This window comes from Haliaeetus albicilla, chromosome 21 (genome assembly GCF_947461875.1).
Source record: "Haliaeetus albicilla chromosome 21, bHalAlb1.1, whole genome shotgun sequence".
Lineage (NCBI taxonomy): Eukaryota > Metazoa > Chordata > Aves > Accipitriformes > Accipitridae > Haliaeetus > Haliaeetus albicilla.
Window position 1 is genome coordinate 7,786,636 of NC_091503.1, and position 12,894 is coordinate 7,799,529.

A 12,894-nucleotide genomic window follows, 5' to 3' on the forward strand; every position below is an offset into this window, starting at 1 on the left:
TTAAGAAAGTACAAGTGCAATATTGAATATCCCACTAAAATCCATGTTCAACACCCTGTCAAATCAATTTTTCTGTTATTTGGCAGCTGGAGGAAAACTCTGCTCACTCTCTGCATATTAGTATGAGGAGATTATGAAGTTGGCCAGCTCAGTTTGAAACAAAACCTCACTTAAAAGTATGAACATCCAATGATTACCAAGTAGAGAATCACTTGCCTTCAAGATAATTTGCAATTGTTTTCAACATCTTCAAGAAACTGTCAGCTAGGCAGATCAATTATGTTGCAGCTTTGAAATTAATTTTTGTTTACAGCCTGCTTCCTGACATGAAGGATTTGAAGATCTTTTTACAGGCACTTTTATAATTAGTGAGAGTGAGCAAAAGACAAGGTAATAGATAAATGCGATGCTGTCATGTGAAAAAACAAAACAAGCAATGTTTACCGTGTTCTGCTAAGGTTTACTCTGTTTCCACATAAACACATTCAAGAAAAATATACCTCCATTTCCACAGACAAAACAAATGTCCAGGCACAAAAGAAGGGCTATGTGTTGTTTGTGGCTTGGGGGGTTGTGCTTTTGGGGGGGGGGGTGCATTGTGATCTATCATAACTCAGTCTTTTTAGCACCTGTTGTTTTTTCAATACAGACATAAGCAACAGCTAAGAGGCAGCAGGTGCCCTTACTAAAATTGCAGTAGTTTAAATAAATGGCTTTTAACAAATACATGAACAGTTTAACTAACCTAGATTAATCTATAATAGCATGTTTCCCTTGCTTAGAGTGGTCTGAGGGCAAAAAAAATTGTGTTTTAAATTCCTTGAGTAACACATCCAGTTATGTAATTAAGGTTTTGCTGCCCCAAGGACCAAGATTCATGCTGCTAAGTTCTGGCACTGATGTGCAATATTAAATTACTGTATTCATCATTATTTCATCAACTATGTCACCAACTACAAAAACATGACCAAAAAAAAAAAAGAAAAATTATCATAATATACTTACTTTACTAGAAATGTACTGTATTTCACAGAATTGGTACCCTCTTCCTCAGTTAATCTCAAGACTTTATATTGAAACACATCATCGTATTGAAATTAGAACTGCTATAGTAGTTCCAGTAAGTTTAGCAGAAAACTTACTCTTGTTTCCTTTTAAGTGAAATAGCCATGTTTTCCCATTATTCAGCAAAATACACAGGTTTATTCCTAAAGCAAGCCTTTATTGTGTTAGAAATAAAATTATGAAGGAAGAGTATATGAAGTCTTCTCTATAGATAAAATTCATGCAGTTTAAATCTAAAGCAAGAGAAGAAGTTGAAGTTAAGGTTTAGAAATAACTTCTCAGTCACTTCAATTTCCTCTATGTTTTGAACTATGTTGAAGCAGTTAAAAAAAAAAAAAAAAGAAAAGAAAAAGCCCTAAAGTAATAAATAAAATACTGGTCCCCTAAGATTGTATTCTAAGCAAGCAGGTATAAAGAAATATAGGATATTTGTAGAAGTGATTTGCACTCTTACATGGTGCTATGGGCATGGTTTGTACTATAAAATACTCAAGGCCAATATCTGGGGTTTCAACTTCAGACCCCATGCAGACTTCTAGCATCATTGCACTTCACCAAATGACAGATCTGGGTTTGAATCATGGCCTGTGTTACAATCTAATTTTGCTGTAAGCATCTTTACTTTACCTTGTCACTAGGGTAGCTTCATATTAAATTCAGTATTTACTTTATTGGGAAATAAAAATGAAAAATGCATTCTTTGCCTTTGAACTGATAAAATATTATTTACCTGAACTGCAAATGCCAACATAACTTCAACCTCTGAAAATACTTTTTCTGTTTCTTAGTGTCCTGGGGAGCATTAATATATTTTCCCCTGTTTTGCAAAGATTAAAATGCAAAATTTTCAGTGCCATTCCTGATGCATACTTTCATGTGGATGAAGGTAGCATGCTTTTATGAGTTACGGAGGTTTCCAGACATATAGTTACCTCTGATATTAAGCAAACCTATGCTAATAATGAGCATGCAGTATTTTGTAAATTTAGGGATGGTCTGCTAGCTAGGCATTAGTAAACTTGTAGTTTACATTAATAACAACTGCAGTTGACTTCAGTGATGATGAAATCATTGTATCTATTGCCAATGACCAGCGCATTATTTAGGGTTGTATGTTATAGTAAAGTAGCACAGAACTGGCATACACCCCCAGTAAATTTATGAAATCAAAATACTGCCATAATAACTAAGCCCACTGGTTTTAGTTGAACAATACAACTGGCTTATTAAAAACAGTCTCTTCTACTAAAGAATTCTATGTCCTGGGTAGGTCAGGACTACTGGTCTAATCAAGGAAAAATTTACCTGCATTAACATACAGATACTGCCTGCGTTTTCCTCTGGTTTTATCAAAGTTTTCATTTCACAGATTAGAAAGTTTAATCAGTTCACTGCACTGAATACAGAAAATTCAAAACCTAATCCAAATATATTAAAATGGTATCCACAATGGGAAAAGGCTTTAACTGTTTTGTTCTCAGAATCTCTCATAGCCTTGAAATAAGTTAGAGCTTCATGTGTCCCCAACCTCCAAGCCATCTTGACTGGTTATAATTTATTCCCGCTGCTGCAATTAATATTTTCTTTTGGCCTGCAATTTTCTTTTGTCTTCACATTAAAAGAAACCCCACAACAAGTTAGGGAAAGAAACCATTGCATTATGCTCACTGAGATCCCATGAGAATACCGAAATGCTGACAAGACTCTGGATACTTTAACATGCTGACTCATAACATTCATCACATTTGCTGATGAAGACAGTTTTTGAAGACACAATAACCATTACAGCATTCACATGGCAGGTAATCCTTTTCAGGTTTTATAACATGCATTGCATTGTTTTTATTCTAGAAAGTCAGTTGAACTTCTAACACTTATGACTTCTTTTTTGATCTCAATTGGTCAGAGCTTACAATTAATTTTGTGTAGCCTTTCACAGTCTTAAAACCACATAAATATAGACCATTAAAACACTTGACATACAGTGGTGTAACTCCATTTACTTTTCTCCTTTTTGACTAGTTTTGTCATGTGAGAGAACATTTGAGCTATTTTGATAAAATATTTTGAGTTTTTAAGAGTGATTTAGAACCACATGGGGTTTTTTGCCTAAAGATTATTTAATGGCAAAAAAAGGGGAAATGTTATTTTCTTGGATCACAGAGCTATTCTAAAATATATAAGCACATGAACCTGTGGACCCTCATGGAATTTTATTAAAGTTCCACACAATGTGGACATCTTCCCATAGGCTTCCTGTAGGAAAGTTTGTATCACAGGTTTCAATAGAATTTACTCAACTGGGGAAAAAAAGTTGGGTTAGACTTGGTATGAAATTTTATATCTAGCAGAAGTCATATTTGGAAGATTTAGTCTTTCACAGCGTGGGATGAGGGTACTGCTTCCTTTCTAAGCAACACTCAGGACTGTCACAACACATAGACTCCCTCACTGCTCGCCATTCATATGGTTTTTCTAATGAAATATTTTTCCAGCCATGCTTCTTCCAGCTTTCCAGCTGCCACAAAACCTCACCCTTGCCTATGAGCAGAATTTCCAGTCCTAGGCAGACTTTTCTTTAAGCTATAACCATTCTGGGGTGAGAAAAGGGGAAAATTATTCAACAAAAGGAGCAGTTATCCTACATCCACTTGACTACAGAATGACTACCGACAGAGTAAAAGCAGAATAATGCAGTAAAATCTGTACCCTGAGTTACAACGCACCTACCACAGGCTGGCAGATAATCCATTGGAGGGGGGGAAGTGTGTGAAGCACTATTCCTATTCTGTGATTTAGTAGTGTTGCTAGCTCTGACGAACACATGTTTTAGGAGCAAATGGATGCACAACAGCCTAAAAGCAGAGATTTAAAAAAAAAAATCAGTGGAACACACCAATGTACATGAAAATCATCACATTTGTTATTTTGTATATTGTTAAGCCTCCATTTTACTATCTCTGCAAACACACAGATGGCCTGGATATCATCAGAATGAAAAGTCATCAGAACGCAGAAGTATCTCACCAACGCGAGCAGCTCCGGTGCTCTGGGGAGCGGAGAGACCCGCCGCGAGCCCGCAGCTCGCGCCACAGCGGCTGGCGGGACCCAGGCGAGGCCAGGAGCGACGTCGGGCAAGCCCCACCACAACGTCCAGAAGAAGCCCCTGGGGAGCGCCAGCAAACGGGGCATGGTGCGTCAGTTCACGTGGCAGGGTGTGCAGGAAGGGGGCTGAAGCCCTGCCAGCTGAACCAGGGCGCAATGGTTTCCACCCGTCAGAAGGCCATGGCCTCTCTAAGCTCTGCACCGGCCAAAACTGACGCAGCCGCCCAGACAGAGCTCCGGTGGGAACACGCTGCCACCCAGGTGTCGGGCTGCAGGCTGTGCCCTGCTCTCACACCAGTACCGGGCGGCAGCAGGGAGCACCCCTGTGGGAACTGCAGGCCCCGGGAAGAGGAACCCTGGTGACGGAGCCCTAGGAGGAGCTGAGTGGGTTGAGGCGTATCAGGGACTCTGAGAGAGAGACAGCCTGCTGGATCCGCACCCTGCCTTCCCTGGGACAGGCCCAACAGGCAGACAGGACTCGTGATACAGAGGATTCACAGTCCTCTCTCTGCCTGGCTGAACACAGTGGCTCACCATCACTACCCCTTTGTTCTCTTGGGCAACTTCAACTTAACCAAACATCAGCTGCAAATACAATACAGCAGAGAGGAAACAGTCTAGGAGGTTCCTGGAGCGTGTGGAAGATAACCTCCTGACACAGCTGGTGAGGGAGCCAGCAAGGGAAGGTGCCCCACCGGACCTGTTTTTTGTGAACAGAGAAGGACTTGTGGGTGATGTGATGGTTGGGGGCTGTCTTGGGCACAGTGATCATGAAATGATAGGATTTTTGATTCTCGGGGAAGTAAGGAGGAGGGTTAACAGAACTGCCACCTTGGACTACTGGAAGGCAGACTTTGGCCTGTTTAGAGGCCTGGTTGACAGGGTCCCTTGGGAGGCAGTCCTGAAGGGCAAAGGAGTCCAGGAAGGCTGGACCTTCTTCAAAAACAAAATCTTAAAGGTGCAGGAGCAGGCCATCCCCATGTGCCAAAAGACAAGCCAGCGGGGAAGACAACTGGCCTGGCTGAACAGAGAGCTTTGGCTGGAACTCGGGGAAAAAAAAGAAGTGAGTTTATGACCTTTGGAAGAAGGGGCAGGCAACTCAGGGGGATGAAAAGGATGTCGTGAGGTTATACAGGGAGAAAATTAGGAAGTCCAAAGCCCTACTAGAACTTAATCTGGCTGCTGCTGTAAAACAATAAAAAATCTTTCTATAAATCTATTAGCAGCAAAAGGAGGGCTAAGGAGAATCTCCAACCTTTATTGGATGCAGGGGCAAACATAGTGACAAAGGCTGAGGAAAAGGTTGAGGTACTTAATGCCTTCTTTCCCTCAGTCCTTAATAGTAAGACCAGTTGTTCTCTGGGTACCCAGCCCCCTGAGCTGGAAAACAGGGATGGGGATCAGAACAAAGCCCCCATAATCCAAGAGGAAGTGGTTAGTGACCTGCTAGACCACTTAGACACACACAAGTCTATGGGGCCAGATGGGATCCACCCAAGGGTACTGAGGGAGCTGGTGGAAGTGCTCACCAAGCCACTTCCAATCATTTATCAGCAGTCCTGGCTAACCGGGGAGGTCCCAGTTGACTGCAGGTTAGCAAAAGTGAACACCATCTACAAGAAGGGCTGGAAGGAGGATCCAGGGAACTACAGGCCTGTCAGCCTGACCTCAGTGCTGGGGAAGGTTATGGAGCAGATCATCTTGAGTGCCATCACATGGCACATACAGGACAACCAGGCGACCAGGCGCAGTCAGCATGGGTTTATGAAAGGCAGGTCCTGCTTGACTGACCTGATCTCCTTCTATGACAAGATGACCTGCTTAGTGGATGAGGGAAAGTCTGTGGATATTGTTTACCTGGAGTTAGTAAAGCCTTTGACACCATTTCCCACAGCATTCCCCTGGACAAACTGGCTGCTCATGGCTTGGACGGGCGTACTCTTTGCTTGGTAAAAAACTGGCTGGATGGCTGAGCCCAAATAGTTGCGGTGAATGGAGTTAAATCCAGTTGGCAGCCGGTCACAAGTGGTGTTCCCCAGGGCTCAGTATTAGGACCAGTTCTGTTTAGTATCTTTATCAATGATATGGATGAGGGGATTGAATACACCCTCAGTAAGTTTGCAGACAACACCAGGTTGGTCAGGAATGTTGATCTGCTTGAAGGAAGGAAGGCTCTACAGAGGGATCTGGACAGGCTGGATCGATGGGCTGAAGCCAACTGTATGAAGTTCAACAAGGTTAAGTGCTGGGTCCTGCATTTGGGTCACAACAACCCCATACAGTGCTACAGGCTTGGGGAAGAGTGGCTGGAAAGCTGCCTGGCAGAAAAAGATCTGGGGGTGCTGGTCAACAGCTGGCTGAATATGAGCCAGCAGTGTGCCCAGGTGGCCAAGAAGACCACTAGCATCCCGGCTTGTGTCAGAAGTAGAGTGGCCAGCAGGAGCAGGGCAGTGCTCGTCCCCCTGTACTCGGCACTGGTGAGGCCGCACGTTGAATACTGTGTTCAGTTTTGGGCCCCTCACTACAAGACAGACATTGAGGTGCTGGAGCGTGTCCAAAGAAGAGCAATGAAACTGATGAAGCATCTAGAGCACAAGTCTTATGGGGAGCGGCTGAGGGAACTGGGGTTGTTCAGCCTGGAGAAAAGGAGGCTGAGGGGAGACCTTATCGCTCTCTACAATTACCTGAAAGGAGGTTGTAGCGAGGTGGGTGTTGGTCTGTTTTCCCAAGTAGCAAGTAATAGGATGAGAGGAAAAGTTCTCAAGTTATGCCAGAGGAGGTTTAGGTTGGGTATTAGGAAACATTTCTTCATTGAAAGGGTTGTGAAGCATTGGAACAGTCTGCCCAGGGAAGTGGTTGAGTCATCATCCCTGGAGGTATTTAAAATACCTGTAGACGTAGTGCTTAGAGACATGGTTTAGTGGTGGACTTGGCAGTGTTAGGTTTACAGTTGGACTGGATGATCTTAAAGGTCTTTTCCAACCTTAATGATTCTATTATTCTATGATTCTACCTGCAAGGACACAGCTTTGCTATATAAATAACTTCTTTTTAAACCATTACCATCAAAAAACAGCAGTGAATTACCATCACGCTTTCAACCTCTTGTAAGAAAAAAACCTGCAGTGAGGGAAGATTTACCACTAGACGTTTTTTATGTTGAAGAGAGACATGATACCTTTAAAAACAACACCAAATAACTAAGACCTGGGTAGAATAATCTTAAATACTTTTCTTTCAAATATAATACAGATATGTTTTTATGTCACAGTGCAAGACTTAAGGTCATTTAATGTGCACTTATTTTAAGCTGGCAATACAAAATAAGAAATAAAAGAAAAAAAAGAGTGTTTTTTCAAGAGCAGTACTTACACAGAAGGGATAAGCAGAAAAGTTAAGATGAGGAAAAGATAGTCTCTGTAAGGAAAAAGATCTCAGAAGATCTTGATAGAGTCCTCGACTTCTCTACCTTGCTCTAATGAATTAGAAGTGTAAGGAAAATAAATTGGCTAGAATTTAAATAGACCAGCCTATCCTAATTGGCTGCTCCAAAAATGTGCCCTTTCACTAATGGCTTTGTATTTGTTTTATCTCAGTGTATTTAGTCTTACCTCCGTCTAAAAAAGGAAGCAGCAGACCCATTATAAAGAAGAAAATCTTAAAACCACAAATGCATAGAAATGAGCAAATGTTAATGAAACCTCCTTCAGGGTTAACCCAAAGTACACATATAACACATGAAACCAGTCTCTACCTCTCTAATTAAATTTTTAAATTGACTACTCTTAATATATTGGGCAATCCCCTAAGATTTTAAAGTCACCTTCTAAATCTAATTGTGAAGGATCATTTACTCTGCTTCTTTTCCTCTGTTTAGAGTATGATAAATTATTCACCTCATAGTCACCACTAAAACTCAGTAAAGGTGATTAAAATCTGGGAAACTGAAGACTCGGAAATGGGAGTTGCAATGGAATGGATTATTTCTTTGGGGATAAAAAGCAAGCAAACTGTTCCAATTGTCATTACACATAGATTAGTACCCCATTTAAAGGTTAACTTGAAAATGAAGGGTTTTTTTCATAAAAAGTATAGAGCTTGGAACTGACTTGCTAATTAAGGTATTACGAGCCCAATGTCACTCTAGTATGACATTTCTATATTTGGCACACATTCTCTATAATCAACGTGTCTGATCATAGGCTGTGTGGGTTGCAATAGGAAGTTGAGGGAGTCAAGAAAAATGCTGTACATATCTCAAAATCTAGAGGAACAAAGAGAGTTTTAAATGAGGTAGTTTTAACAAGAGGTCAATGTAAGAGAAAACCAACTGTAATCAGGTATCTGTCACACTTAATTAGAGGGTCTAAAACACCACTGAAAAAACAGAGCTGTCTTAGCACTTTTTGAAAGCATGGACAAAACCGAATTTTGCCAGGCCTACAATGCCTTTATCCTTGCAATGATGTCAGAGTAGATAGGAAGAAAGGAAGGGCAGGGACAGCTGGCTGTGATTATCAGGGTTTTAGTGGGCTACAGAAGGTTTCAGTGAGATGTGGTTATGCAAATGGAGACTCCATTAACTTATGGTATCTTCCAGTCAGTCTAAATTCAGGAGGGAGGGTTTTATTTCCATATCCCCTTCTCTTGCTTAGTTTTAAATCTTTTTCTCCTAAGTTTTCACTAAATGTTCCTTCTTCTACATCTGTGCCCCCATGCTCTCTGAGATGCAGGAGCTGTAGCTCCAGTCATGAGCCTTGTCTCCCAACATCATGCGTCCTTTTGACCTTTTATCTTAGTGGAGGTGTAGGGGAGACCCTGCTTTTATAGCTAGCTGCACCCAGTCCTAAGGGCTAGGAAAGGGACAGGGACTACCTTATCAAATGCTGAAAGGATTGCTACAAGGAGGACAGCAAGTTCCAGCCACATTTTGGGATGAAAGAGGGACCTTTTAACCACTAACTCTCTAACCACTCCTCAGGTGCTGGCAAATCCTTTCTTTACATACATGTCAAGGCATATCTTCTGAGAAGGCAAGTTTACCCAGAGTGAAAAAAAGATTACTTCTTTACCAGCAAAATTTTGCCCCTACTCTTCTTTGGTTTCTCTACTTTTATGAGGTTGTCATCTGGGAAACCTGTATTTCTTCTAATAACTAGTCTTGGTTTTTTGCTATGCCTAACATTTTTTTTAATCTGCAGCCTTGCACACATTCTTTAAATAAATGTGATGCTCTCTCCCAGGGACTGAAATGCTCAGTTTACCTCCAGGAGACACGGAGCAAAAAAAAAGAACTTTTGGAGAAAAGTAAAAGTTGGCTAATTACCCACATATTAAAAGCTTTAAGAAGAATGAAAAAGAGAAAGCAGAGAGATCTGAAATACCAGACAAAAGAGTAAGACCTTTCTGTGGAAACTTTGTTAGAAATTGTCTACAGAGAAATTGAAGGATATAGCAGTAAGTGATCACACATCTAGGGACTCTGGCTTATGAGGAAAGATTGAAAGAATTGGAGTAATTTCTAGAGAAGGCATGATGAGAGAGATGATAATTCATAAATATCTGCTGCTTCAAAGAGAGGAAATTAATTGCTCTTGTCCCATCTCCAGTAACTGTATAAATCCTTCACACTTCTTTATTAACATGATTATTTGTAAAATTGTTTCTAATGATAAGTAAGCAGTAGCATATGCTGCAACAGAGATCTGGAATATATATTAACAGAAGCTTTTAAGAATACTACAGATACACAGCATATAGCTGATCCTGCTTTGAGGTAGCTGAACTTTCAACACCATTTCCAGCTGTTTTTCCTCCCATACTATGCCTTCATCCATTCTAAATTTTACAGCATTCAAAGAAGCAGAAATGTGTTATCTATTAGCGTAACTTGAAGGAATATGCCAGAATCTAATTTTTACCTTAGACAATGGGTATTACAAATTGAGTACATTCTGGGCATAGCTGGATATCAGATTTAATTTCACTTTACCATGATAACTAGCAAAACAGAAGCAGAACTAGATCCTTCATCAACTTGGTCCCAGCAATGCTCTGCAATGCTAAAATAATCCTTTAAATCTGAAAGTGCTAATTAATGTACTAATCAGTTTATCAAGCAAGTAAACAAAAAGAAATAGAATGGAGAAAATAAAGTTTTCATCACGGAAAATGTGATCGAGCATTAAAAAAAAAGTCCTCATCTTCATGATGATTCTGCACACAGGTGCAGATAGAATATTTGAATTTATATCACTGCCCTGGAATATTTTAATGTAACAGTCTTAAACAAAAAATGCAGATGGGTATTGCTGTTAAATGGTAATTATTTTTCCCACAAATTAAAACACTACTTTTTCTTTTTAGGGTTTTCACTAACCTGGCATGCAAGTACTTAACTAGGACAAAAAATTGAAGCGAATTACTGTAGGGAAAAGAAAACTGCTGCAAGCTGTTAAGTATATTTATTGCAACTATTACAACAGAGAAATTCTTCAAGAACAATCTCTCCCCTAAAAGTACAATTTCTGCAATACTGCAAAGGACCTTGATATCAAGGATGATCTGTTCTGAAAGTGAAGTGATGGCCATGAAAGTTAATTCTTGACTGCAGAGAATAAAATTGGTAGAGGCCCCTAACATAATCAGTTCATTCATTTGAAAACAATTGCCTTCAACTGGAGCTAAATATTGGAATAGGCCTCTTCTCCATAAAGCCTTTTTATCCCATCGGTGTAATAATAGAGGTATTCTGGCAGATTCAAGGGATTCTTTTTCCTCATCAATCCACTGGTGATAGGAAGTGCACACATTTCATGGGCAATTATCTGCTTGTAGCTGCTTTTAACCCCAATGTGGTATTTCTTCCAATTTGCACTAACATGACAGCTGTGGTAGGTCAAACTGGATCATGTTCCATCATATGAAGAGCTGTTATTCCATATATCCTACCACATTTGTTATAAAAGTTAAGTACATTCTATTTCAAGCAATAGCTGAAGGAATACTCAGTCTGCATCAAGGTTAAGACAGCAAAAAAAGTTCCTAGTATTGCCTAGAAGACAGAAATTGAAGACAGAAAAACCTTAAGTTCAGGAACTCTAACATTTATATAAAGAATGTAAGGTTTTGGTATTTTTATTCCTTTTAATTTACAATCTTTAAATCTAGCATTTGAGAAAGAACACTTTCTATTACAGTAAGAAGAATAAACCAGTCTTTCCTCTGGAGTACATACAGCTGTCTTACTACTTTCAAAGAAGGAGATCCCAAGTATTTGTGAGGGGACAAGATTTATCATTAGATTCAAGCACAATACTTCCATTGACCTAAAAATAACATATACCTTAGTATAGAATTTAGCCAGAAGACTAACTTCAGTCGTGTTAATGCAAGGAAAAATAAAATAGTGTAACTTAGCACATTATGGATTTTCCAAGTGTTTTTTTAACTGCTGTGTATTTATCATCAACTATCTTTTTTTTCCCAGTGCTAGCAAAAGAAAATGTTTGAGACAAAATTTGACATATATGGAAATATGAGTTTGGTAATCAGAAGATAATGATTATGGACTGAAAACTATAAACCTGACACTGCTGTGCCTTAAATTATTATTTTGAAATTTAAAATTCCTCTTTTGACATATTTATCTTTCATTTTGCAATATAAAATGATATTTAGGAGTGCAAGTACTTGGAATATAGGACACAGATGACTAAGCATCAGGCCACAGACGTGGATTCAGCTAATGATCATTGTAATCTACAAAATGACATTTTATACACTGTCTTCCTCAAATATATTCTGTTTCCATACTGCAGTATTTTAACTGTCCTGGTCTAGCATGTTAAAAAAACCAGATATATACATAAATGCCTTCAGATTGATACGGAAAAGTTAGCTGTCATGGTGATCTTGTAACATAACCTCACTAAATCATTCTTAGTTCAACACAATTAGTGGCAACACATAAAAACATAAAATTGCTTAAATTTAATTTTAATTTTTTCTTTTTCTCAATTATGGAAAGTTCTCTTTAAGTTTAGCAAGAGAAGCAGCCTGCATTTGTCTCCCTTTTTGGCATGCATTTTTCACTCATTTTGAAGAAGACAAATTCATAATCAGAAAAGTGTAGTAATTGTGACAATCAAAAATTGTATGTTAATATATATACAACAGCCATTTTTTAACACCTTCAATCTGTCCAGTTTGCTTCCCAACTGGACTTTCTTGCTAGAATATAAAGCCATGCAGAACATACCATAAACCCATCTCATTTGTGTCATATTTTCAATTACAAATGTGCAAGAAAGAAGCAGAAATATTCAAGAGAAAATTTAAAAGCAGTTATATCTGGTCCAAGATTTATAAAGGTTATTTGTCTTAAGATAAAATCATACAAAAGTCAAAGTACATCAAAAGATGGATGATAGTTTAGGCATGAATGTATTAAATCTGTGGTACTGAACGTATTCATATACTATAGCAACTACCATGAGAACAATTGCATGGAAGAGAAAATAGATAATGTCAACAAACCCTTGTCCCTGGTACATTAGCCTAAGCAAGAAAAGTCTCTACACTGATATTTTAGCCAGATTTCCTAGGATGATTTTAGTAAATTTAACATATACATATATATATACACAGTTTACTGGAAGACATACAATCTCTTCAAAGGTTGGCTCAAACACAGAAAGTAGCTATACCCTTTCAAGATTGCTT